This window comes from Hyperolius riggenbachi, chromosome 10 (genome assembly GCF_040937935.1).
Source record: "Hyperolius riggenbachi isolate aHypRig1 chromosome 10, aHypRig1.pri, whole genome shotgun sequence".
Taxonomy (NCBI): Eukaryota; Metazoa; Chordata; class Amphibia; order Anura; family Hyperoliidae; genus Hyperolius; species Hyperolius riggenbachi.
Window position 1 is genome coordinate 186,797,942 of NC_090655.1, and position 25,976 is coordinate 186,823,917.

General features: G+C 42.4%; 1 protein-coding gene across 1 annotated transcript in view; it reads left to right on the forward strand.

The window, feature by feature from the left end:
• Positions 1-25,976, forward strand: part of LRMDA (leucine rich melanocyte differentiation associated) — a 1,235,169-nt gene that overhangs the window by 746,841 nt on the left and 462,352 nt on the right. The window lies entirely within an intron of this gene.

The following is a 25,976-nucleotide window of genomic DNA, read 5'->3' on the forward strand; positions in this document are numbered from 1 at the left end:
TTTCCATAATTACCCTGTGATTCAAAATGGCAGCAGCCAATGGGGAGGGGAAGAAGGTGAATTGTAAACACCTGGAGAGGATTGAGCATCCGCCCAAAGAGAAACTTTGCTGAGGTTATATTACAGCAAGGTCACAAAAATCCAACTTGTGCTGTGCATTGTATCCTTCAAAGTGTTTCCATCAGCAATGCTCTATCCCTCTCATGCAAAGTAAAAAAATGAAGGTGGCACTACACACATTCACATTAAGATACAGTACCCATGATCTGCTGTCATTTATGAATACACGTGCAATTTTTATCTCCCCACCACTTAAAATATTTTTTTTCCAACAGCAAAATATATTATCAAAGGATGTTTGTTGTGAATCTTCATGTAAAGTAATGCTCTTAAAATAGAACATTTTTATAATACTCTTGAAAATGACATATATATATATATATATATATATATATATATATATATATATATATATATATATACAGTGTATATGTGAGTGTGTAGATACTTCGGCTGAAGAAGGTTTTTGCAATGCAAATGGTCATATGCATCTGTGTTCAGTTATCTTAAAGAGGGGCATCCAATGCACAAAGCTCAATGAAATCATTTTAAACTTCTTGAAGTGGATCTTCACTCTTGCACAGCACAGAAGGGAGGCACAGATAAATGCACCCTGTATGTATTTAGAGAGTTTAGCCTGTTTCATTTCTCCTCCTTTGTGTCTAATCACAAGTTGAAATTTAAGCTTTCCCCTTTGTCACATGACTACCACGGCGCAGTTGGCAGATAAGCTCATATGAAAGCACAGGCTGTTAACAAAATGTTTGCTTCCATGAAACAGGAAGTAGAAACAGCGCAGATTTATTTTTGGATTTGTATCAGCTGTAACAAAGAAATGTTTTTTGTTTAAATGTTATTATGCTGTTGCTTATCTTTTAGAGCAGAGAGGATGTTCTGAGTTCAGGTCTGCTTTAAGCTAAAACTCCAGCTAAAACTTTTTTCTTTATAGGTTTGGTTAAAAGGTGAAAGGGTTAAAATCATTTTTTTACTGCTCTCTGAATGACCTCACTTCCGGTTACATGAACATTTTCACTGGAGATATTTTCACAACTCCTGTTCTGGTGACGGCTATAACATTTTGGAATCCACCCCATTTTCTTTTCCAGTGCCAGCTTTCACAGAAATAGATGATGAATTCTCCCTAACAGGGGCACAAACAACAGTTACCAAACAGAGGTTCTTACCCCCCTCTCCCCACCCCCCATGCAATCCAAAACCAAATAAATGGATGATGTCAGATTTGCTCTTTAATTTATGGGAAGATAAAAAACAAGAGTAACAGATGTGTAATTATATTAACAATATTTATATTTCTTCTTTTGCTTTTAATAACACATTTTCTGAAAGTCAAATAAACATTTTAACCAAAATATGTGTTCCAAAACCTTATGCGTTACTTAAGAGGTTTTTTTTTTTGTCTCATTTAGTGGTTAAGTAATGGTGGGTTACCAGCCAGGGTCAGCTAGTGATGGAAGCAGAAGGTATAATGAGATGTTTTGTTTTGCTTTGCTTTAACGTTGATTTCTGTTGGTACATTTTCCAACAGCAGGCAGGGGGCCATCAATACGGTAGAAAATACACCACAATTAGTGCTTGCTCTCATGTTAATTTCTGCACAGATCCCTGTAATTGTCACTAATAGCAATTAGACAGAAAAAGGCTGCATAGACATTTGCATTGTTCCCCAGTGCTGTTTCGAGACAGGGCAATATGTATTAGTGCTTTTTACACTACAACCGTCAGCAGTGTAGATACGTTAATAAAACGTATGCCGGAGTCCTGTAACCATGATTTCCAGTTTTTCAATATTTATTTGAGATAACCTTTTTGTTGCATATTTCAATTGCAGAACAATCCTGTCTTTTATTCTATTTGCTGATAATTGTCAAACTGCATTAGCCAGGTTAACCTTTAGGCACTTCAGGGTGGTTAGACATAGAGGCAGGGCCTGACCATTCTAAGCACTCCCAGCAATGATCCTAAGGGATCCACCTCTTTTATAAAGCTGCAGATATAGTTCACAAATAAAGTCTTCCAAGCAGCTTGACTACTTTTGCCGATGCGCTGGTAATGTATATACAAGGGAATGACTGGTGTGAGCTACCGTCACTCAGTTAAACAGTGGACAAGTTATGTAACTGTCAAGTCATGTTTGTAGGTTTCGTTAAAGCCCAAGTCTAGGACTTTTAAATAATCATGCACACTTTCCCCATCTCCAAACAACTGGTTAATTTTTAAAAAAAGTTGGTAAATACCCTAACTCATACTTTAGCCTAACTCATGGTCTAGCATCCCCTGCTTATCTGCTGTATGGTGATTTTGGGGAGATGACACATTTTTACACTCTGATACATGAGGTCTATAGAGTATGTCCAGTTCTCCACTTTTTGTAAGGTATCGTTTATCACATTTCTTTGCAGTGGTAGTTAGGTACAGCTGTATGTCAGCAATTATTCTGTTTGTACACTAAAAACATTGAGTATTGCTTCTCACATTTATTCCAAAGGGCCCATTCACTCATCTGCACTCTTAAATGTTTGAGTAGTTTAGACATGCTTTACATGCATTTTAGATGCAGTTTAGGTGGAGATTATGTAAATTACAGAAGTGTCAATGGTCTCTTAGTCAGTTACCCGTTATAGTGCAACTATCAGTATCTCTCCAGGTCACTCTCTTTTGGCCTACTAGGCTTCCCTTAATGCAACACATGGAGCTCTCCTGTATATAGCAGTTAACTGGAAGCCACTGTTATATTTTATCTGATATTTGTAGAATAAACACACACCTGGTAGTAATACCTAGAGATAACCCGAACGGTTCGCCGGCGACCGGTGATCGCGGAGAACCGTGAACTTTTCCGGAAGTTCAATTCGCCCCCATAGTACATCATTAGGGTCAACTTTGGCCCTCCACATCACAGTGAGCAGGCACATTGTAGCCAATCAGGCTACACTCCCTCCTGGAGACCCTCCCCCCTTTATAAAATGCAGGCAGAGTCAGGCATTGGACTCACCTGTGTGCCTGCAGTAATTAGAGAAGGGAGAGCTGCTGCAGACTCTCATAGGGAAAGCTTAGTTAGGCTCTTGTAGGCTTGTTAGCTTGCTCCTTGCTGATTCTTATTGCTAAAAAAAACACCCATCAACAGCTCTTTTGAGAGCTAATCTTGTTCTTGTGATCTATTTTTTTTGTGTGTGGCCCACCTGCATTATATTTATATACAGCCCTGTCAGTCAGTTGCAGCTGGCCTTTGGCCCCTTAATTCCTACTGTGCCACTGCCAGGCCCAGCACATTCAGTGACTGTAAGGTTGAAAAAATAGAGGCGCCAAAACAGGATAAGATGAATTAAAAACCGTTTAAAAACGAGGGGGTGGGTGGATCCACTACCCTCATAAGAATGACCAGGCTAAATGCAAGCCGTAATAATAATCAACAACTATTTATTGGTCTCCAAATATAATGCAACGCGTTTCACGGGCACACATCCCGCTTCATCAGGCAATCTGAGATAGGAGAACACTGAAGGAAAAAAAACAAACAAAAAGAACATTGCCAGGAGGTACTCAAATATTTGCGTCACAGTTTATCATATCATCCTAATAAATGTTCCAATCAACTTCCATCTGGTTTCGTGAGTAATTGGTTATAAAATATACAATAAGCTGTCCATGTGACCTAGTAGGCTTATATGGTAAATTGCCATGTCTAACACCCCTGTGGTGAATAATGTTTATAAAAATGTATGCATGGTCAGCAGCCAGTAAAGCAATGTTACATATGCACGGTTTCCACCTTTCCCTCCACCTCCGTGGATTCCCCCTCCAGGTTTAGCTCCCCCGATCACACCCCAAGTAAAAAATTCCTCACTGAATATAGATAAGGCCCCTAGCCTACTGACTTCCAAATTCAGTTTTGCACATTCTGGCACCTCAACCAAATCAATTTTCGAAAAAGACATAACAAAAATATTCTATCAAAACCCTAGGTCTCTTCCCTCTCTGAAAAAGAAAGGGTTTAACAGAAAACCACAATCCGTTAAAATTAAGCCCAAGAAGCAAGTCAGTGCATCATTGACCCCCCCCCCCCACAACCATAACCAATAACAAGCTTCACTTTGACAGTACTCCTCATTGCACCTTTCATAAGGGACCCCCCCCAGACACACTGGCCACCGTGAGTCCCCCTGAGACGGTTGAGATACAGGACGTAATCCAACCGACATACACTAACTCCCATGATGAGCTGACGAATGAGGACCCTCTAGGACTCTCACAGCTCAGTGTCCATGACACACCGCCCCCCACGTTCTCTCCACCCAACAGCTACACCCCTACCACCGGCCCATCGATCAAACCCGGGCTTATTACAAACCATTTCAGCCCAGCCAATACACTTACGTCCTCTTTTTTAGACTTACCCTCCATGATCACACAGAACACCCTGGTCCTACCACTGTCCAGCCCAACTACGTCGAGAGTTTTCCTTCAACCCAGAAACAAATTAAAACGACTACTCCCAGAATCAGGAAAAGAGGGAAAAGAGGGAAAAGAAAAAAGAAACCGCACACAATCATTAACCCGCTAATGGAGCCCCTCACACAAACGTGTTGTATTTTTAATTTATCGACTCATACATTATCCAGAACAGAAACCCAGTTACTAGAAAAAGGTTTGTCCTTCTGTCCCACCAACACGTCCCAAATGTCCAAACTATTTGCTGAACTTAATTCATATGTACGGAAACTAACATTGAAAAGATATTTTGCCATGAAACAACATCAATCCGTGCTATCAGACACTGCCAATAATCTTATCCTTACCAACAATGATGAACATCCCATTTTTTTAGCTAATTCTGATGACATGTCCACCGAAAAATTCATCACCACCCAATTAAAAGGTAGGTCCAGATTTTACCCCACAGCCTCAAAAGGAAATTTCATTGAAACTTTTTACACTCTAGTACTTAACGACTTCCAAAAACTGGATCTTGACTCCCAACCCCTCACCTCCAACCTCACAATATTAGAACAAAAAGCTCTATACTCAATTAGGAATAACCGTGACATTACCATTAAACCCGCAGACAAAGGAGGGGGCATAGTTATTCTCAACACAGCTGATTACATCACAGAAGCCCATAGATTATTAGACAACCCCCTCCACTACACGAAGCTTAACACAGATCCTACCCCGACATTCAACCTTATGCTTAAATCCTTTATTAATCAAGCCTTTTTCAATAACATTATAACCAAAAACGAACGCAATTTCATTATCAATCACCACCCGAAAACTCCATTTTTCTACTACCTCCCAAAAATTCATAAAAACCTTACTAACCCCCCTGGGAGACCAATCATATCTGGAATAGACTCCATGACAAGCAATTTATCAAAATTTCTAGACACACATCTACAACCGCTGGTACAATCATTACCGTCCTATCTCAAGGACTCCCAACACCTCATCTCTCTACTGGAAAGCATCTCATGGAAGACCGACTACTGTTGGCTGACATGTGATGTCTCATCATTATACACAAATATTCCACATTCTTTTGGACTCCAGGCATTGGACCACTATTTAGCAACCAACCCTAAGATGCCCCTTACACAACAATATTTCCTGAAAAACTGCGCAGAATTCATCTTACAACATAATGTATTTTCTTTCATAGACAGCTTTTACCACCAGGCCACGGGAACCGCCATGGGGAGCTCCTTCGCACCTTCTTATGCAAATCTAGCAATGGGATATTTAGAAATACTCAAATTCCACGATCAAAATCCATTCTCGAAAAACATCATTTTCTATAGAAGGTATATAGACGACCTCATACTAATTTGGAAGGGAGAACATACCCTCATACCCAGTTTTCTAGAATATCTTAATAACAATCCAGCGGGTCTCATATTCACTAGCCAACACCATCCCACATCTATAGAATTCCTAGACCTGGTACTCTACATACAAGATGCAACCATTCAAACCAAAACACACTTTAAAACAGTAGATTCGAACAATTACATACATTTTAACAGTTTCCATTACCGCCCATGGACCACCAACACACCCTATTGCCAATATCGGAGAATTTTCAGGAATTGTACAGATCCAGCCATGTTTCATACTCAATCGACGGTCCTAACAAAAAAATTCTTAGAACGAGGGTACCCAAAAAAACTTATCCGAGATGCTAAATACAAAGCTACAGTCACTCATGATACCAAAGAGAAAATTCATGGGTCTCCGGATAATCCGGTTTTCCCGCGATTCATTACAGGGTACAGTACCCAACATACAGAAATCCGTTCCATTCTAAAGAATAGATGGGAAATATTATCACAAGACCCACACCTGAGATCCACCCTACCCAGAGATCCCCTTTTGACGTTCAGAAGAGCCCCAAACCTACGTGGACTTTTGGCCCCCAGCAAACTTAGATCCGCTTCCACTTTCAACATACCCCACACAAACTCCACAACCCCAGGCTCCTTTCCATGCAATCAGTCACGCTGCACAGCCTGTCAATTTGTAAACACTACAAAAGAATTCTGTTCCGCCTCTACGAATGCTTCCTTTCACATTAAACACAACCTAAACTGTTTATCGAAAAACGTCATATACCTCATATCGTGCCCCTGTAAAGTACAGTATGTAGGACGCACCACGCAACTGGTTAGGGACAGAATTGGGCAACACAAAAGGAACATCCTTAAAAAATACCCCTCACATAGTGTATCCAAGCACTTTAGTACCCATCACAATGGAGACCCCAAATCCCTTAGGGTCACGCTCATTGAGCACATACAAACCACGAATATTTCTGAGGCGATACGGACAAAAGAAATGTATTGGATCCAGACACTAAGAACCCTCGTTCCAGAGGGGTTAAACGAAGTGCTGGAAAAATTGTACTAAATTATTATGCCTAAACGTTTTCATTTTAGTCCTCTCTTTTATTCATTTTGTTATTAATTTTTTTTAAAAAATTGTCCTTTTTATACTTCATAATGTGCTTAGAATTTTAATTTTGTTGATCCTGTATTTCATATCATATATTTTATGTTGTATATTTTATGTTTTAATGCTTAGGTGGAGAGCACCTCTCTTTTTTCCACCTATATAGGGGGATTACGACGACATCAGATATAACTAATAACATCTATAAGAACCATATAGCCTATATACATTTTACAGGCTAGAAAGGGATTTTTCCCTTGAATAAACACAGGGTTATACACTGAATATTGTCCTGGAACAGGTGCAATATAACTTTTTACCAGCGGGCAGTAGAATACCCAGATAGCCACCCACCTACACTATAACACTGATACCACAGCGATACAGGCTGCCTGTAACAAATACTATATGATTGATGACTTTAACCCCCTATTTTGTATACATACAGCATAAGGATGCTGTTTGCTCTCGTTTTTATACATTATAATTTATATTATAGCTCAGTTCGAACATTTTGAGCAAGTGGGGCAAGTTGCCCTTACTAGTTATGGTGATGGCCGTGTTTCCCTCCGTCTACACGCAGGCGCCGCCGCCCGCACACACACCTGCCCGCATAACCCTCTACACCATGACGCTAATGCGCATGCGCCGCCACCGGTGTACACACACCCGCCCACATCACCCTCCACATCATGACGCTTCCGCACGTTGCGGAACTGCGTCTAAGGGACGTGAGATTGTGCTGCCCTATCTCTTGTATATGGCCAAGTGTACTCTTGACACATGGTGCTTCCCATGCGTCATGTCCGTGTCCGGCCCCCATACCCGCTCGGCGGGAGACTCAGCTATCAGCATTTCAATAAAAAGACCTGAGGAGAGCGGACTCATCTTACAGAGGCGCTCTAGCTCACAAATGACCCAGAACTGGTAAGTGTTACTGATTTTTTTATACCACTTTTACATGCCGCCGTGCATATGTAACATTGCTTTACTGGCTGCTGACCAAGCATACATTTTTATAAACATTATTCACCACAGGGGTGTTAGACATGGCAATTTACCATATAAGCCTACTAGGTCACATGGACAGCTTATTGTATATTTTATAACCAATTACTCACGAAACCAGATGGAAGTTGATTGGAACATTTATTAGGATGATATGATAAACTGTGACGCAAATATTTGAGTACCTCCTGGCAATGTTCTTTTTGTTTGTTTTTTTTCCTTCAGTGTTCTCCTATCTCAGATTGCCTGATGAAGCGGGATGTGTGCCCGTGAAACGCGTTGCATTATATTTGGAGACCAATAAATAGTTGTTGATTATTACGGCTTGCATTTAGCCTGGTCATTCTTATGAGGGTAGTGGATCCACCCACCCCCTCGTTTTTAAACGTTTTTTAATTCATCTTATCCTCTTTTGGCGCCTCTATTTTTTCAACCTTACATATCTTGTCCACCCCAGGTGGAGGGGTATATCCCCATTTTCTTGCTATAGAGAGCGACTTTTTATGCCTGAGTGGGGTCAGGTAAAAATTCTCCCCACCTGCCATTTCAGTGGTCGCCTGTGAGGTGACCCACACTTGTGAGTATACTCTCATTGAAATACTTTTTTCCATATTGGCTAAACTTACTACACCAGATTCGGCTCTCGGTCTTTGTTTCCTGTCTTTCAAGCACATTCAGTGACTACCTGTGTGTGTGACAGGCAGCCTGTTCATGGTATGTGTGTGTGTGTGTGTGACAGGTGCACATTTGTAATACCCAGCAGCACTGCATATACCTACCTACCTGTTGTTCAGTGCACCCACCTACCCAGGTGAGCGCACGCAGTGTGATATTTAATACCACCAGTCACTGTACCTGTTCACGGTACGTGTGTGACAGGTGCACATTTGTAATACCCATCACTGCATATAGATACCTGTTGTTCAGTGCACCCACCTACGTACATGAGCGCATGCAGTGTGCTATTTAATACCACCAGTCACTGTACCTGTTCACGGTACGTGAGTTTGACAGGTGGACATTTGTAATACCCATCACTGCATATACCTACCTGTTGTTCAGTGCACCCACCTACCTACGTGAGCACACACAGTGTGATATACCACTCCGTGCATACCTGTTAACTGCACCTGTGTGACTGCACATTGTATTAGTCAAGTCAGTGCATACCTTTCACTTCATCCCCTCCGATATGGACAAAACAACAGGCAGAGGCAGGCCAACCAGCAGGTCTGTTTGAGGTCGTGCTGACGTGATTTTGTGCGGCCCTGGACCAAAGTATACTGCTCAGAAAAAGGCACGTCCCATCAACTCCCAAGATTGTCAGGAGGTGGTGACTATTTAACACAGAACATCTTCCGCAGCCACCAGCGCTACTACAAGCACCACATCCGCTGCATTTGACACTTGCAACGCAGGAGTTATTTGAAAAGCAGCACACAAAAGAAAAGCCACCCTCCTTCTCCTCTTCCTCCTTCAGGTGCAGCATCTTCAGCCGTTTTCTCCCTTGCACCTTCACAATCGCAGCCACCCTCCTCCACTCCGCCTCTCACCTTGAGCGGTTCCTGCTCCTCTGCCCACAGCAGCAGTCAGGTGTCCGTGAGGGAAATCTTTGAGCTGAAGAAGCCAATTTCTGCCAATCACCCCCTTGCCCGGCGTCTGACAGCTGGCTTGGCGGAACTGTTAGCTCGCCAGCTGTTACCATACCAGCTGGTGGACTCTGAGGCCTTCCGTAAATTTGTGGCCATTGGGACACCACAGTGGAAGATACCAGGCCGCAATTATTTCTCTATAAAGGTGATACCCAAACTGTACCATGAAGTTGAGAGGCAAGTGGTGTCATCTCTGGCACACAGCGTTGGGTCAAGGGTCTATCTGACTACGGATGCCTGGTCTGCCAAGCACGGTCAGGGCAGGGAGTACGTGGCTGTGCAGCGGACCTACTTGTGACACCTCCACGGCTTGCAGGCAGGCCTGCTGCCACCTCCTCTTCTCCTGCTACATCCTCTTCACTGTCGTCCTCCTCCTTGGCTGAGTGGCAGCACAACTCTACTGGTGCTGCGATCTACTCTCTAGCTCAGGCATGGGCAAACTTGGCCCTCCAGCTGTTAAGGAACTACATGTCCCACAATGCATTGCAGGAGTCTGACAGCCACAGTCAAGACTCATAAAGGCAAATGCATTGTGGGATTTGTAGTTCCATAACAGCTGGAGGGCCGAGTTTGCCCATGCCTGCTCTACCTACACAGCCCCAGCTCCCCAGTGCCTATGCTGCATGCCAGGTACGACGGTGTCACGCCATCTTAGACATGTCTTGCCTCAAAGCGGAGAGTCACACTGGAGCAGCTCTCCTGGCTGCTCTGAACAAACAGGTGGATCAGTGGCTGACCCTGCACCAACTGGAGATCGGCAACGTGGTGTGTGACAATGGCAGCAATCTCATTTCGCCTTTGAATTTGGGAAAGTTGACACATGTACCCTGCATGGCACATGTGCTCAATCTCATAATTTAGAGATTTGTGTGCAAGTATATAGGCTTACAGGACGTCCTAAAGCAGTCCAGGAAAGTGTGTGGGCATTTGAGGCGGTCTAACACGGCCATGGCACGCTTTGCCGATATTCAGCGGAGAGACAACTTGCCGATGAGATGCTTGATTTGCGATAGCCTGGCTCGCTGGAATTCGATTCTCCTGATGTTCGACCGCCTGCTACAACAGGAGAAAGCCGTCAAACAGTATCTCTACAACTACAGTCAAAGGACACAGTCTGGGGAGATGGGGATGTTCTGGCTGAATAATTTTTCTGGTGCGTGTACATGCCTGCCTAATTTTTCTGGTTGCACTGCGGCTGCAACAAAACAAAAGGCATGTACATGTGTCAATTCCCCTTCATGATCGTTACCTTGCCGCAGTGAAGGGGCTTGCGTATCACAATGAAGCAATGACCGTCGGCTATATGAGTGTCTCGGGGGGTGGCACACCAAAGATAATAAGGTCGTTGCTTCATTGTGGACAGACCAAATTCGATCAGCTGGACAATCACTGTTGTTCTGTCATTGTTGAGCTACCTCAGCCTGGCGACCATATGGGTTGGAAAACCGCTATCGCCTGCACTCTCGCCATGGTGCGCACCAGTCCAGCACGGCTGTCACAACACAAACAGCTGTTTGCGGTGCGTTACACAGTGAGTTTGGTGTGTCAGTGTGAAGCAGTACTGTAATTACATTCCCTGATTGATGTATACACATGCAAGATGTTTTAAAGCACTTTAGGCCTCCAATTTAGCATGCAATGTGATTTCTGCCCTTAAACCGCTGCTTTGCGTCAAATCCAGATTTTTCCCCGGGACTTTTGGCATCTCTCCCACTCATCCATGCAAAAACTCAGATGTTAGACCCCTTGAAACATCTTTTCCATCACTTTTGTGGCCAGCATAAATGTTTCTAGTTTTCAAAGTTCGCCTCCCTATTGAAGTCTATTGCGGTTCGCGAAAGTTCGCAAGTTCGTGTGTTACAATGACCTTATTTATCCCAGCCACCAAACATACTTGAAGACAGCTCTCTGGATAGGTTAATAAATAGTCTATAGCCAATTCATAGTCCTTCTCTTTGGTTTATTCTTAGCCCCCAGTATATTTACCTAGATCATTGTAGAAATGGCACCCTTTCTCAGATTGCAGGAATAGTCTTGATGCTCTACCAGATGGATTTCCTAATTATATTAGAGAAGGGGCCTGCAGTAAAAGTCCTTCAAACACTACATTGTATAGCTTGGACCTTCAACTGTGATACGTTAGACTTGGTTATCCCTTGGTTACAAAAGTATTTATAAGGAGTCTCTTAGACTATATCAATCAGAACTTGAGTCTCCTTTTAAATAAACATGTGGTCCTATAGTATCTTTGCCAGTCACAGAAGGTAGCCTTTCTAACCATAAGACAGAGAAAGATGGCCTAGAACAGACAGTTTGAGGCTTTACTGTAGATATCCATTTCCTCCTTACCAATCAGGTAAAGATCAGTTTCAATGGGCAGAATATGGTTTTCAGTCTAAACGGGGGCGTTCAATTAATCAACTTGAATACCGTCTGCTTACAGATAGTTGAGTTCCCATCCCATGTCCAACTTAAAAAAAACTTTCTCTTAAAACTAGGGTAAATCTTAGGCAGTGTGTAAAGCGGTCAAATAAATGATATCTTTACTGTATCACATAAATATTGTGATTCTATCAGACCATGGGGTTGATGCACGTAACTGCGGTAATATTGCTGCGCACAGACAGTGTACGACAATATTACCATAACTATCACCAGCCGTTTACTCTAAGTTATTTTATTACCATGACTCGGTACTCGAGCAACACAAGTATTGCTATGGTATCGATGTTACTAATGTGCGTTGATAAAGTATTGCATGTTAGTTCTTAAGAACCCTGGATCGCGCTAATAGCGTAACTTGCAGTAACCACCTGGCAGTAGTAATGATAATATTGCTGAGGCCTGTCTGTGCATATCAATATTACCACAGTTAAGGGTCATAACCCCAATATCACAACTGTGGCATGGGGTCACCCTCACGATAATGAATCTAACCCCATGGCTTTATCCTTATTTTTAACATAAATATATGTCATAATTTGAACTACTGTAACTATAAAGAGTATTAGAAGTTTGTTGGTACTATAGAAATCTATGATAATAAGAACAGTGAGTAATTTACTGTACTGTAGATCATTCCTCGCTCCTTCAAACATCTATAGGTATAAATGTTCTTGCTCATTTGTAAATGTTCTGCTTATCTCTCTAAAAGGTCCTACATAGGGCTCTATGCACAAAACTTCTCATAGATCTTATAAGTCTTATTTATCACCTAATTGATAAAAATAATATTTCAGCACATTTACAAGCAAAATAATCACTCAAAGTAAGTTGATCCTGATTAACTTCATTTCAGTATTACATTTCTTACCTTAATTATATTATATTTTTGATTTTTGGAAGCTTAAAAATGTAACATAGATAAGGTGAAAACAGAGGAAAACCAGTGAAAAAGCTTTGCGAATAGAGCCTGTCAGTAACCGGCCCCGTGGCACGCCTGCAGATATGGTTCCCGACTGCGGGTTTGACCAGAGTGAGAGGGGAAGCAGCCTTATTCGAGCTACCACAAGGCTGTAACCCCTCAAAACCCTTCTCACTGTCACCACTACCTGCTGCTAGACACTTCAACAATTCCCACTCTGCTGTGCACGCAGTCCGCGTTTTCGTATTTGGGTCAGCTTTGCGCTTTAGGCCAAATATGGGAACACACACACAGTAGCAAGGCACAATCAGGCACTGAACTTGTATTGCAAGTTACACTGCAGACTCTCTCTAGGCTATGAGCGTTGGCTTAGTACAGCAGAAGTCAAACTTATTAAATAAATATTTAATATTCCAAAATGTGGAACAGTGCAGACAAGAATATATACAAAAGGATTTACAAAAACAAAGTAAAAATTACAAAGTACAAGAAAGAAAGATACACACAAGGCAGTTTGCATAAAAATAAAATGGGAATAATGTTACCAGCATGACGGTTGAACGCTGTTTGCGGGAGAATCCAGTCTGACCAGTAGTCAGGGCAGTTCTAGCGTCTTTGCTATCTCCAGGGAACTACAACTCTAAATCTTCCTAGCTGAGGTTTTATAGCCAGATTTGTGGCCCGGGGGTACAAGTCCAAATATACTTTAACTTCCTCAGAAGGTTTGCACCGAACGCTTGTCATATCCTTTCTGGCTGTGATATGCAAACTTCAAAGGTTCCTGTTTTAGCTTCCAACTGTCCAGACTCAGTTAGTCCAGATTGTATATTTAAAGCAGAGAAACCGAGAGCCCAATATAGTGTAGTATGTATTGGATCAGGGAGAATTAGTGTAGAGTAAGTATTATACCACTATTTAGGCAGGTGGGGAGATTAGACTTGTCCCCACTCAGGAATAAGATGTCGCTCTCTGAAGAAGGAAAGGAGGGTTTGTCACCCTTCCAACCACCAAGGGTGGAAATCTTGACACGTAGATGTACAGAGGCGCCAAAAGGATAAAATATGCTAAAATGTTTAAAATATTCGGGTGGCGGCGGTGGACCGGCCACTCAGAAATAGACTCGATGCTGTCGCTTAAGATAAAGACAATTTATTCACATACTCCATGAACAGAACCGCAACGCGTTTCATGGCTATATTCCCGCTTCCTCAGGCAATAAACAGATAGGAGTACACAGTACAGTCTCAAGGTCACGAATAGCGCTATTCGTGACCTTGAGACTGTACTGTGTACTCCTATCTGTTTATTGCCTGAGGAAGCAGGAATATACCCGTGAAACGCGTTGCGGTTCTGTTCATGGAGTATGTGAATAAATTGTCTTTATCTTAAGCGACAGCATCGAGTCTATTTCTGAGTGGCCGGTCCACCGCCGCCACCCAAATTTTTAAAACATTTTAGCACAGATTGTATATTTGGTCAACAGGTAGCTGTTTACATGAATACAAAGTTCAAAGCAATGCAACACCCTTCCAGGATGCAGGACAAAAGAGGGGGTCGTTATCCAATTACCTGTTTCCTTGCTGGGGCCACGGTGTCCAGGGGAAACTGAAATGCAAATGTACTTTACACTGTCCTACAGAAAATCCAATTAGCAGCTTCCAGCTGCCAGACTGGCCTCTTAACATACCTACACACCTGAAGTAGTACACAGCAGATAGAAAAATGAAAAAATATGCTTCTGTATTATCCCAACATCATAACTAGCTGCTATATCATGACAGAGCCCATAGTCACTTACTCAAACTCCATCTCCTTACCACACCTGCTTTCTTTTAGGGTACCTTAGGTTTCTGTCCTCTCATTAGCAGGAATAATAAATGTCAATGATTTCCCTGTAACTTTAGTCACTCAGTCATGCTGCCTAGGAGTCTTTTTTTACTCTGCTCTCTCATTTAAACATTCCTAATGCTAAAATCCTCTTGCTATCTTCAACTTAAAAACATATCTCACATTCATCCATGCCTCACATGTGCCATGACTAAAATGCTAGTCCATGCCTTTATTATATCCCACCCTAATTATTGCAATATCTTTAACCCATAGTGAGCTTGGCTGCATGACTCATCCACTTCTTCTCTTGCCCTTAATCTCCCTGGCAGTATGATTATTTCTGGATCTTAGAGTCTTTTCAGCACGTTTCAGAAAAAATAATGCCGCCGGAATGCCTGCAGGAGCCCCAGCACCTACTCATCTCCCTGGGCTCCAGCGCTGCCGGCAACTTTCCCTCCATTCCCTGGGTGGGGCTGTAACTCTGTAGTGAGATCACTGAGTGATTCAGATCCTCGGATGACAGGAAGGAGAACAGCTGCCAGCGTCTGGATCCCCTGGGAGGTGAGTAAAATGCCCGTTGTGCGCCATTGCTCTGCATTGAGTTCCCAGTGGCTAGCCCGAGCTACCGCCAGGGAGGGTAAAGTACTATTTCCCTGTGCCAAGCCCTCTACTGGCTGCCAAATGTCCAACAGATGCAATTCAGACTTCTAACTCTCACCTACAAAGCTCTTCATAACCTTTTTTCCTCCATACATCTCTTTACTAATTTCCAAGTACCACCTCAACCGCAAGCTAGATTCTACTAATCACCTTCTTCTAACCTTCTTCTATTGATGCCAATTTATGTTTATTTTATGCAAATGTATGCAGCTTGGAAATACCTTGAAAATGCATCAAATTCCAAGTTGATGCAAATTGTATGCAAAGTTATGCAGCTTTGAAATGGAACCATCAAATGTAGAGCAAGCTACCTAAATTAGCATAAGATTTGTGTCAACTCAGAATTATTAACATCTCATTTAACATCAGTTTTAAAATGCTTTCCTTACATTTAAAAATCCTAGTCTTTTTTTTAAATAAGTGACAATAGTTTGGCCTCTATCTATCTATTGATAATTTCATGAAAGACCTCAAATCACAGTCATTCAGTATGGAAGATTTGAGGGAAGACAAAACGGTGTTTGAGTCCTATGTGTTCTTAAAGTGGGATGAAACTTCATATTAACTGGGAAAAAAAATCATCAAATAATAAATTATTTATTTAGCTTACCTATCTTATTGTTTTTAGTGTTCACTTACAGATTTAGGTTAACTGTGATATGTAAAAGGAAAATAATATTTCTGCTCGTTTTCATTTTTATTGTTTCTCTGTGATGCCAAAAGTGACATCACCTCAGCCCTGTTCTTTTTTTTTTTTTTTATACCCAGCTCAGTGTTTATTTACTGCTTACCTTATAGATTACAGGCCCTCCCACAACAAACATGACCTAGATAAATAGGCTTAAATCTCTGTGTAAACTCCCTAAGGTGTGTGTGTGTGTGTGGGGGGGGGGGTATTCAATTATTTTGTGGTCACTGTTCTTATCTTATCTGAAATAGGAGGTTTCTGTTATGCACTTTTTAATATAAGCTTGTTCCTTAAGCTAAAAAAATGAGGGGACCTATAGGTGTGTCAGGCAAAATCGACGCAGGAAATTTTGGGGCACAAGGCGCCGGCATAGGACGTAATAGGAATTACGGCTATGGCAGTAATTAGGTAGTAATTGCATGCCGTCAAGAGATGGAGCCAAAATTATGATTAAAGCAGCGTAATTCAGCTGCCAGCAATAATAGTAATAAAGCTGTTGGGATTTTGCAGGAGCAGGGTGAGACTTTTTCAAGTTCACCCTGCGCCCAAATGTCCCCGCACCTTAACTACATGTACACCGTATAGGGACTTCCCACAATTCTATTATCACTGCACAGTTCAGCATAGGCACACAGACCAGGTAAAAAAATAAAGAAAGAAATGCGGGGTGATACAGGGACGGAAAAAAATGGAGTTTACATATATATTTGAGACACTAACTATTTTTAGGCAACTTTTTATTTTTGGATGTTACGACCCCCTTTAAATCAGCTACATTTTTGGGAGGTAATCCACAATGCTTTTTCTGAAGACTTGAGAAACTGATGATTTTTTTTTTTTTTTGTCACTGACTCGCTATTTTGAGTGACATATGAGCAAGTAGCAGGATACTGATTGGCATCTCCCCTACTACTATATTCTACTTCTAAGCTCTGTTAGCTTCTCACGTCCAGTTTAATTTTCTGTTATTACTTAAGTACCCTTCTGACTGAACGCAGTTGCATCTGTCATTAGGACAGGTCATTCTGTCAAAATGATTGAGCCATTCACCTGTGCTCGAGTGCGGTTCTTCATAAAACTTGCAATAAAGTCTGGAGTTAAAAATCAAAGCAAAGCTGTGAGTTACCGAGCTTTCCAGCTGTGTCTCTATATGCAGCAGAATGCTGAGCAATCCAGATGGTCCAGTGGCTGCTTTACTATGAATAATTTGTGAAACACTGAAAAAGTCAGAAGCTTAGCCACTAGACTGGGTATAACCTGTAGAAATTGTTTGACTTGAGTTTGACTTAAGTAGGTTATGATTAAATGTACTTCAACTCAGTTTACAAAAAAAAAAAAAAAATTATAAAAATAAATTTTACAGGTTATTTTAGCACGATTTATTAAAACTTTGTGTTAGCAGGGATGAGCAAGAATTTCCACAAACTTCGGGTAAAACCAGAAGTCTGGGTGGTTCTAGTGGTTGGTAGATGGGGATCGGTAGATTCTAGTGACAGGCTAGTAGGGATCTGAAGATTTCTAGTGGCAGGTTGATAGTAATTGGTAAATTCTACTGATAGACAGGTGGTGATTGGTAGGTTCTGGTAGCAGGCAAGCAGTGATTGGTAGATTCTAAAGGCAGACTAGTAGTAATCAGTGCTGGGCCGAAATTACGCATTAGCGTAATTACGCATCGTAATTCACTACAAATGCACCGTAAGCGTTACGTGTAAGGTTACGGTATTACGCGTAATTAATTACGCGTAGACCGCAGGGTTACGTTTTACGCGTAACAAATTACGCGTAAGACAGTAAACTCCCATTGAAATTACACAGTCTGCCGTAATCGCGTAATATTACGCTCCCGTATAATATAAAAAAGCCGCCGACTTTAAGGGTTAATAGCAAGGCCCCCTTAAGTGCTAAGAGCCTCCACCTCCACCGCCCATCGGAGGTGGAGAAGAGCCCCTTGTCCTTGGATTGGACAAGGGCTCGGAGGGGGAGGGGAAAGCTTGGCTGCCCCTCCCCTTCCGAGACCCCCCAATCCATGGACCATGTGGGCTGGTATAGCCAGGGTGCGGAGCCCCACGCGGCCGGTGCTCCGCATTCCTAAATTTTAAGCAGGCTTTGCTATTAACCGTTAAAGTCGGCGGGTTTTTAAATGTATATATTTTTCCTTTGAAACTTTAACATCGATTTTCTCAAAAACTATAAGGTCTTTTTGAAAAAAAATTTTTTCCTCTTATTCCTTCTGATCTCCTTAATATATTCTCCAAATTTGAGGCTCTTAGCCCTTAAGGGGGCTTTGCTATTAACCCTTAAAGTCGGCGGCTACCTAACATTGATCCATGCGTCAACTTTTCCGCTTGGCAGCATGACCTTACGCATTAATTGCTAGTAGGATTTTACGCGTAAGCCTATAACGTAATAACCTGAATTACGGTATACTTACGCGTAATTGCGTAAGTGCTATGCGTAATTATAGACATGTACCGAAATTTAATGTCTATGCCGTAAGCGTAATTTCGTAATGCGTAATAGCGTAAAATTACGCGTAATGATCCGTAAGCGTAGCTTTCTCCATTACGACCAGCACTGGTAGTAATAGTTACATTCTAGTGGTAGGTAGGAAGTGATTGGTAGACTGTAGGGGCAGGCTGGTGGTGAAAGTTAAGGCCCATACCCACTAAGCGATTTCGCGTGATCAACATATTTTTTGTGATATTGCGCAACGTAGTTTAATGGAAATTCGTTTAATGACGCAGTCACCTGAGGCGATCATTCATTTTTGAATTACCGACAGGTCCGTGTAAGTCATTGAGAATTGTTCTGATCCTCATTGACATGCACTGGTTTTACCGCCATCGTGTTGTGATGATCGTTTGTTTCTGATGCTGCAAAGAATGCTTGCAGATTTGGCCAGATTGAAAGGGGAAACGATTGTTCATCGGCGGAAATCCCAGATCCATCTGGCTGTATCTGCTGGTGGGTATTAAAGGACTCCCGAGGCAAAAATAAACGAATGAAATAAACAATTGTATCTATCTTCCTTCTCCTAAAAATGACTTTTTAAGATATTCCACAGTATCTACTTTTTAAGTTTTAACTGTTTTATTGTTTTTGCTCAATGACACTTTAATTGAAGTATGCCAGAGCTAAAATCTATGAACTATTGACACTTTTTATCTCTTTCCTGCTCTCAGAAGCCATTTTTCTGCTAGGTAAGTGTTTTATAGTTGGAATTTCTTATGAGTGAGGGTCACACTGTAGTTACTTCCTGTCTGAGTCAGGACTAAGTCAGCTACTTACATACCTGATATTTAACTCTTTCAGGCAGAGAAAGAAAAAAAAGGAACACAGCATAGTTATTTGTGCGCTAGGCACTATACATACCCATGTCTATCTCATCATGTCACATGTCACCTCGGGTATCCTTTAAGCCTTAGATTTTCGCAGTGGGTAAAGTAGGTAGTGATCAGAAGAATGTAGTGCAAACTGGTAGTCATCCATAGAATCTAGTGGTAGGCAAGGAGTGATCAGTAGATTCTGGTTGCAGGCAAGTAGTTATAGATAAGCAGGCTTTAGGAGACAGGTAATACGTGACAAGCAGCAAAAGACAATAGGTCAGAGTGGTGGGAGACAGACAAGTTCAAGGTAGCAGTGAAAGCTAAGTTGCATTAAATGCCAAGATGCATTGGATGCCAATGGACATTGGCTACTAAAGTCCAGTTCGCGTCAAGTTGCAGGAGGATCCAAGATCCGGTGGGTGTTAAAATTTGAAGCTGCAGCAGCTACTAAGCAGTATGAGGTATTAGAACTGGGTGGCATAAGGTGCTAGGTTGCAGTAAGGGTTACATAGAATAGGATACTAAGATACAGTAGCTGCCAAGTTGCAATGGGCGCCTAGTTGAGGTAGGTGTAAATTGGAATTGAGTCTAAGCTCCAGTGGGTGCGGTGCAGTGGTTGCCAAATAGCACTTAGCGCCTAGTTGCAGTGTAAACCATGTATTATTACATGCCAAAACCATGTTGTGGTAGGTGCAATAAGTGGTTAACTGTATGTGCAAAGCAGTACTGGGTGCCATGTGGCTAGGAATGGAAAGCAGTACTGGGTGCCAAGTTGCAATGTATGACAAACAGTTCTACTGCAAATTGGGTGCAAAAGGGGTACCATGTGGGTGCTCGAAAGTGCCACTGGGTGTCATGTAATTACCAAGTGGTGCCATGGAGTGCCATGTGGGTGCTAGGTAATGAAAATGACTAATGATACCTTCAGTAAGAATGATGGACACAGGCGCCATTAACACAACTTGGTGTGGTTTTTGAATGGAGAAGGGTGTTACAACTCCATGGGAGGTCCTCCCCTTTGCACATCTCGGCATCTCTCTTGGGGTTCTCCCATGACTGGCACAACCTATTGGCACGCAGGCACTAGCACCAGCTCAGGAGAACCTAGGGCAGAGAAAGTAAAAGTAATGTTATGTTACAGCATTACAGTCTATGATGATCTGCAATGTGTTGTATTTACATTGTGTACATTGCATATTCATGGGGGGTTGTTCCTTTCATCAGCTTTGGATGTCTTTCACTGTTGATCATTTGTATATAAGCTTGCACTTGAATTCATGTCATTGTATTTGTCTACACTGTGCTCTGAAGAAGGGGACCCCCTGGGGCCCTGAAAGATTGTCAGTTTTCATTGTAGACTGCTGATGGAATAAACTGAGCATCACACTGCAAAGAATTCTGCTGACCAGATTCAATATTTTGAATATATCATATGATTGTTTTTTTTTTCTTGCTGGTCGATAGAGATGTAGCGAACATAGAATTTTCCGTTCGCGAACGTGAACTTCCAAAAATGTTTGTGAACAGGTGAACCCAGCAAACTGCCATAGACTTCAGTGGGCAGGCAAATGTTAAAACTTACAAAGACTGTTTCTGGCCACAAAAGTGATGGAAAAGTTGTTTCAAGGAGTCTAACACCTGGGCTGTGGCATGCCAGAGGGGGATCCATGCCAAAAGTCCCACCATAAATTATGGAGTTGAGCAAAGTTGGGTTTTAATCCTTAAAGGGCAAAAATCACATAATGCTCAGCTCTGGGTGTCAGTGGGCTGTGGAGTGTCACACACAGAGAAATGCAATAGTACTATCAGAATACAGTGACATAATAATGCACTGGAGTGGTACTGTGCGTGCAGCTTAATGTAGCAACAGCAATAGTGTGCACACAGCTGTGGGTCAGTGGAGTGTCACACACAAAAAACTCCACAGGAGACCGATGTGTTAGCCCTCAAAAGGGCAGTTTGGGGTGCTTTCACAGCAAGTGAGGAACAAGAACACAGGCCTAGATAATGCTTTCCCTACCTATCTTCAGCCAGTCTGACCCTGCTCTCACTAACAGTCAGCAGCCAGCAGAGAATGAATCCAATATGGCCACCGCAACTGATTTTTGATAGGGGGGTGGGGGGTCCAGGAGGGGGTGCTATCTGATTTGCAACCATGTGTCTGCTGACTGTGAGGTAAGGGGTTAAAGTTTGGCTCCATGATGATGTAGAGGGAGCGGTCGAACACGCCATATGTTCGCAGTTTGCGGATAACACGAACAGCAGGAGTTCGTCAGATACTGTCCGCCGGTGAACTGTTCAGTCATGTCACTATCTGCCCCTCAAAGGAGCTAACAATCTGATCCCACCATAGTTAATCATTGTCTTATGTTCCTATTGCAGCAATTTTAAGGGGGACCGATTAACTATTCTGTATGTTTTTGGGATGTGGAAGGAAACTGGAATATTCAGAAGAAACCTAGGCAAACTTAGGGAGAACATACAAACTCAATGCAGATAGTATCCTGTCCCAGATTTGAAATGGGGAGGTGAGTGTGCCATCCTCTACACCAGTGTTTCTCAACATTTTATTGGTATGTACCCCTTGTAAAACCCTATACTCACCAAGTACCCCCTAGCATATTAAAAACTATCACAAGTACTCCTTGACAAATATATATGTAATCAAAGTACGGTACATGATAATTGGTTCAAAAAATTTCCAAGCATTTATTATTGCTTTGAATTAGATAAAATACTAATTTGGTGTTGTTTAAATAAGATTTATCATTTTCTAAAACTCTAAATTTGTTATTCTTGGTTAAGTACTGTATATCAAGCCCGAGTACCCCCTGGAACCATCAGAAGTACCCCCTGGGGTACGCGTACCACATGTTGAGAACCTAGGCTCTACACCACCATGCTGCTCAAGTTAGAGAGAGTAGCAGTGTGTCTGCTTAGAGAAAGTGCATCTGGAGCAGGAATCAGATTGAATGACACACATTATAAATAATGTCTGCGATGTGTTATACGTTTGTAAAATTTAGTCTTTGTACTAATTACTGTATTCATATATGTTTCCATAACTTCTGACCAATCTGTATCCACTACAGGGCCACTCAGTGTCTTGTTTGTTGGAATAAATGTAGTAGTTCATTAGAAAACCTTGAAATTTGTTTAACATTGCCTTTATTCAGTAGCCTACCACTCATCACCCTGGGCTTTAGGACGCTGTGTGACAGACTTGGCCATGTGACAGAGTTGAAAGTAATAGAACAAAGCATGTTTGGGCGCTCCATTCTTGGCTCTAGATACATCCCTGGCACTGTATTTGGCATGAGGAAGTGGGCGTTAGACCCACGAAATGCGCTGCGTGTGCCTAATTTAACTTCATATGTGTTCATGTGTCGTTAATGAGGTAAGCCACTTTTCCCTTTATTATTTTAGCTGTTATTAACACAGTTTTATCTACTATTGGGCGCCTCTTCCCCCCCCTTTTATGTTTAGGAAACGTGTGCACCTTTTATCACCTGTTAAATTTTTAACTTAAAGGGAACCTAAACTGAGAAGGATATGGATTTTTCCTTTTAAAATAATACCAGTTGCCTGGCTCTCCTGCTGATCTGTGTCTCTAATACTTTTAGCCACAGCCCCTCAACAAGCATGCAAATCAGGTGCTCTGATTGAAGTCAGACTGGATTAGCTGCATGCCTGTTTCAGGTGTGAGATCCAGATACTACTGCAGCAAATTGATCAGCAGGAGAGTCAGGCAACTGGTGTTGTTTAAAAGGAAACATCCATATCCCTCTCAGTTTTAATGGGAAGATTAGGGGAAATTACATCCCCTTCTTGGGTCATTGGGCTTATCTGCGGACCAGCCTATCTTCGAGTATACTGTCGATGGTACTTGATAAATTATGGAGCCAATGGAGTCTCTGGGAGTATTTGATCCATATATAGCATTGCATCTGTCATGTAAGGATATATGTGTCAGTTGTGCTGCAATGGAGTAGAAATAAAAATGTAGGTGAACAACCCCCCTTGTGCTAAGGGTGGTCTGAGAGTGCCCAAGGCCATTCTGCAAGACTTATCAGCCCATGTAACACTGATTATAAAGTGGTTAATTCTAATAAATCATTTTTGGGTGAAGCATGGTGTCATTTGAAAAAAAAAAGTGTAAATGGTTTTGGGGCAAAAAACATATTTACCATGTTAGTAGGACCCATCAAATTTAATGGAAGGTAATTCCATTTTCTAGCCTTCACTTGAATGAGGTCAATCACATGATGTTGATTGTACATAGTGCACGGAGAGCTATAAAGCGAAATACAGGCCCCTAAATACCTGAAACCCTACATCTACTTCAGCTCAAGGCTTGGGTTATTGCTGTTATAGCCTCAAAATCTAAGGGGAAAGAATTAACTTTGTCCAATCAATGTAACTGAAGACCAGAAAATCAACCCTAGCTTTTATAGACAGTGAGAATTGATTGTAAAGAGGGACCCGGATCTTCCAAGTAAATTAAAACATTGTCAGTATAAAGTGATATGCTTTCTCCCATGAAATGTTTAATTAGCTTTGAAAATGACATAATTGAACCACTAAAGGTCCCAGTGCATTGGAGAGTAGGAGAGGTAAAAGGGACCACATTTCCTTACACCCCATAGATATTGCAAAAGGCTTTGAGTTGTTGGTGCTTGCCAGTTTAGTGGTGCATGGAAGAAGGTGGATGAACCTGCCAAGCTCATCACTGACCACACAGAGCAGCTGGACACACAGAGCTGACTACTTAAGCCTCTTACAGATGAACAAGGCATGTTGCCCAGTAGAGATGGCTCAAACTTCCGATTTTCGGTTCGCGAACCTCAAACGCGAACTTCCGCAAAAAGTTTGGTTCACGCAAACTTTTCGAACCACAATAGACTTCAATGGGGAGGCGAACTTTGAAAATTACAAACATTTATGCAGGTCACAAAAGTGACGGAAAAGATGTTTCAAGGGTTCTAACACTTGAGTTTTTGCATGGATGAGTGGGATAGACGCCAAAAGTCCCTGGGAAAAATCCGGATTTGACGAACAGCAGCGTTTTAAGGGCAGAAATCACATTGCATGCTAAATTGGAGGCCTAAAGTGCTTTAAAACATCTTGCATGTGTATACATCAATCAGGTAGTGTACTTAGTGTACTGCTTCACACTGACAGACCAAACTCACTGTGTAACGCACCGCAAACAGCTGTTTGTGTAGTGACGGCCGTGCTGGACTGGTGCACACCATGGCCAGAGTGCAGGTGATAGCGGTTATCAAGCCCATATGGTCGCTGGACTGAGGTAGGTCAATTACAGAACAACAGTGACTGTCCAGCTGATCAAATTTGGTTTGTCCACAATGAAGCAACGACTTTATTATCTTGGGTGTGCCCCCCCTCCCCCCCGAGACACTCATATAGCTGGCGGTCATTGCTTCATTGTGATACGCAAGTCCCTTCACCACGGCAAGGTAATGATCACGAAGGGAAATTGACACATGTACATGCCTTTTGTTTTGCGACTTAGTCTTGGGGCAGGCAGTCACACGGCGTGGAGGCAGAGATGCTGTGTGTGGGGACTGACTTAGTCTTCGGGCGGGCAGTAGCCCTCCGGGATCCATGCCTCATTCATTTTGATAAAGGTGAGGTACTGAACACTTTTGTGACCTAGGCGACTTCTCAGTGACAATGCCTCCAGCTGCGCAGAAGGTCTTTTCTGACAGGACGCTTGAGGCAGGGCAAGACAGAAGTTGGATGGCAAATTGTGACAGCTCTGGCCACAGGTCAAGCCTGCGCACCCAGTAGTCCAGGGGTTCATCGCTGCTCACACTGTCTACATCCAGACTTAAGGTCAGGTAGTCGGCTACCTGTCGGTCGAGGCATTGGTGGAGGGTGGATCCGGAAGGGCTAAGGCGAGGCATTGGACTAAAGAATGTTTGCATGTCCGACATCACCATGAGATCGCTGGAGCATCCTGTCCTTGCCTGCGTGGAAATGGGAGAAGGATTACTGGCAGTGGTACCTTTATTCCGTTGTGCTGTGACATCACCCTTAAATGCACTGTAAAGCATAGTTGCCAGCTTGTTCTGCAAGTGCTGCATCCTTTCTGCCTTCTGGTGATTTGGAAGTATCTCGGCCACTTTGTGCCTATACCGAGGGTCTAGTAGCATGGCCACCCAGTACAGCTCATTCCCCTTGAGTTTTTTATACGGGGGTCACTCTACAGGCTTGACAGCATGAAAGATGCCATCTGCACAAATTTGGATGCAGATGTACTATCCATCTCCTCTTGCTCTTCCTCAGTGATGTTAGGTAAGTTCTCCTCCTCCCCCTAGCCACAAACAATACCACGGGAAAGTTGAGCAGCATAAGCCCCCTGCGATGCCTGCTGTGGTTGTTCTTCCGCCTCCTCCTCCTCC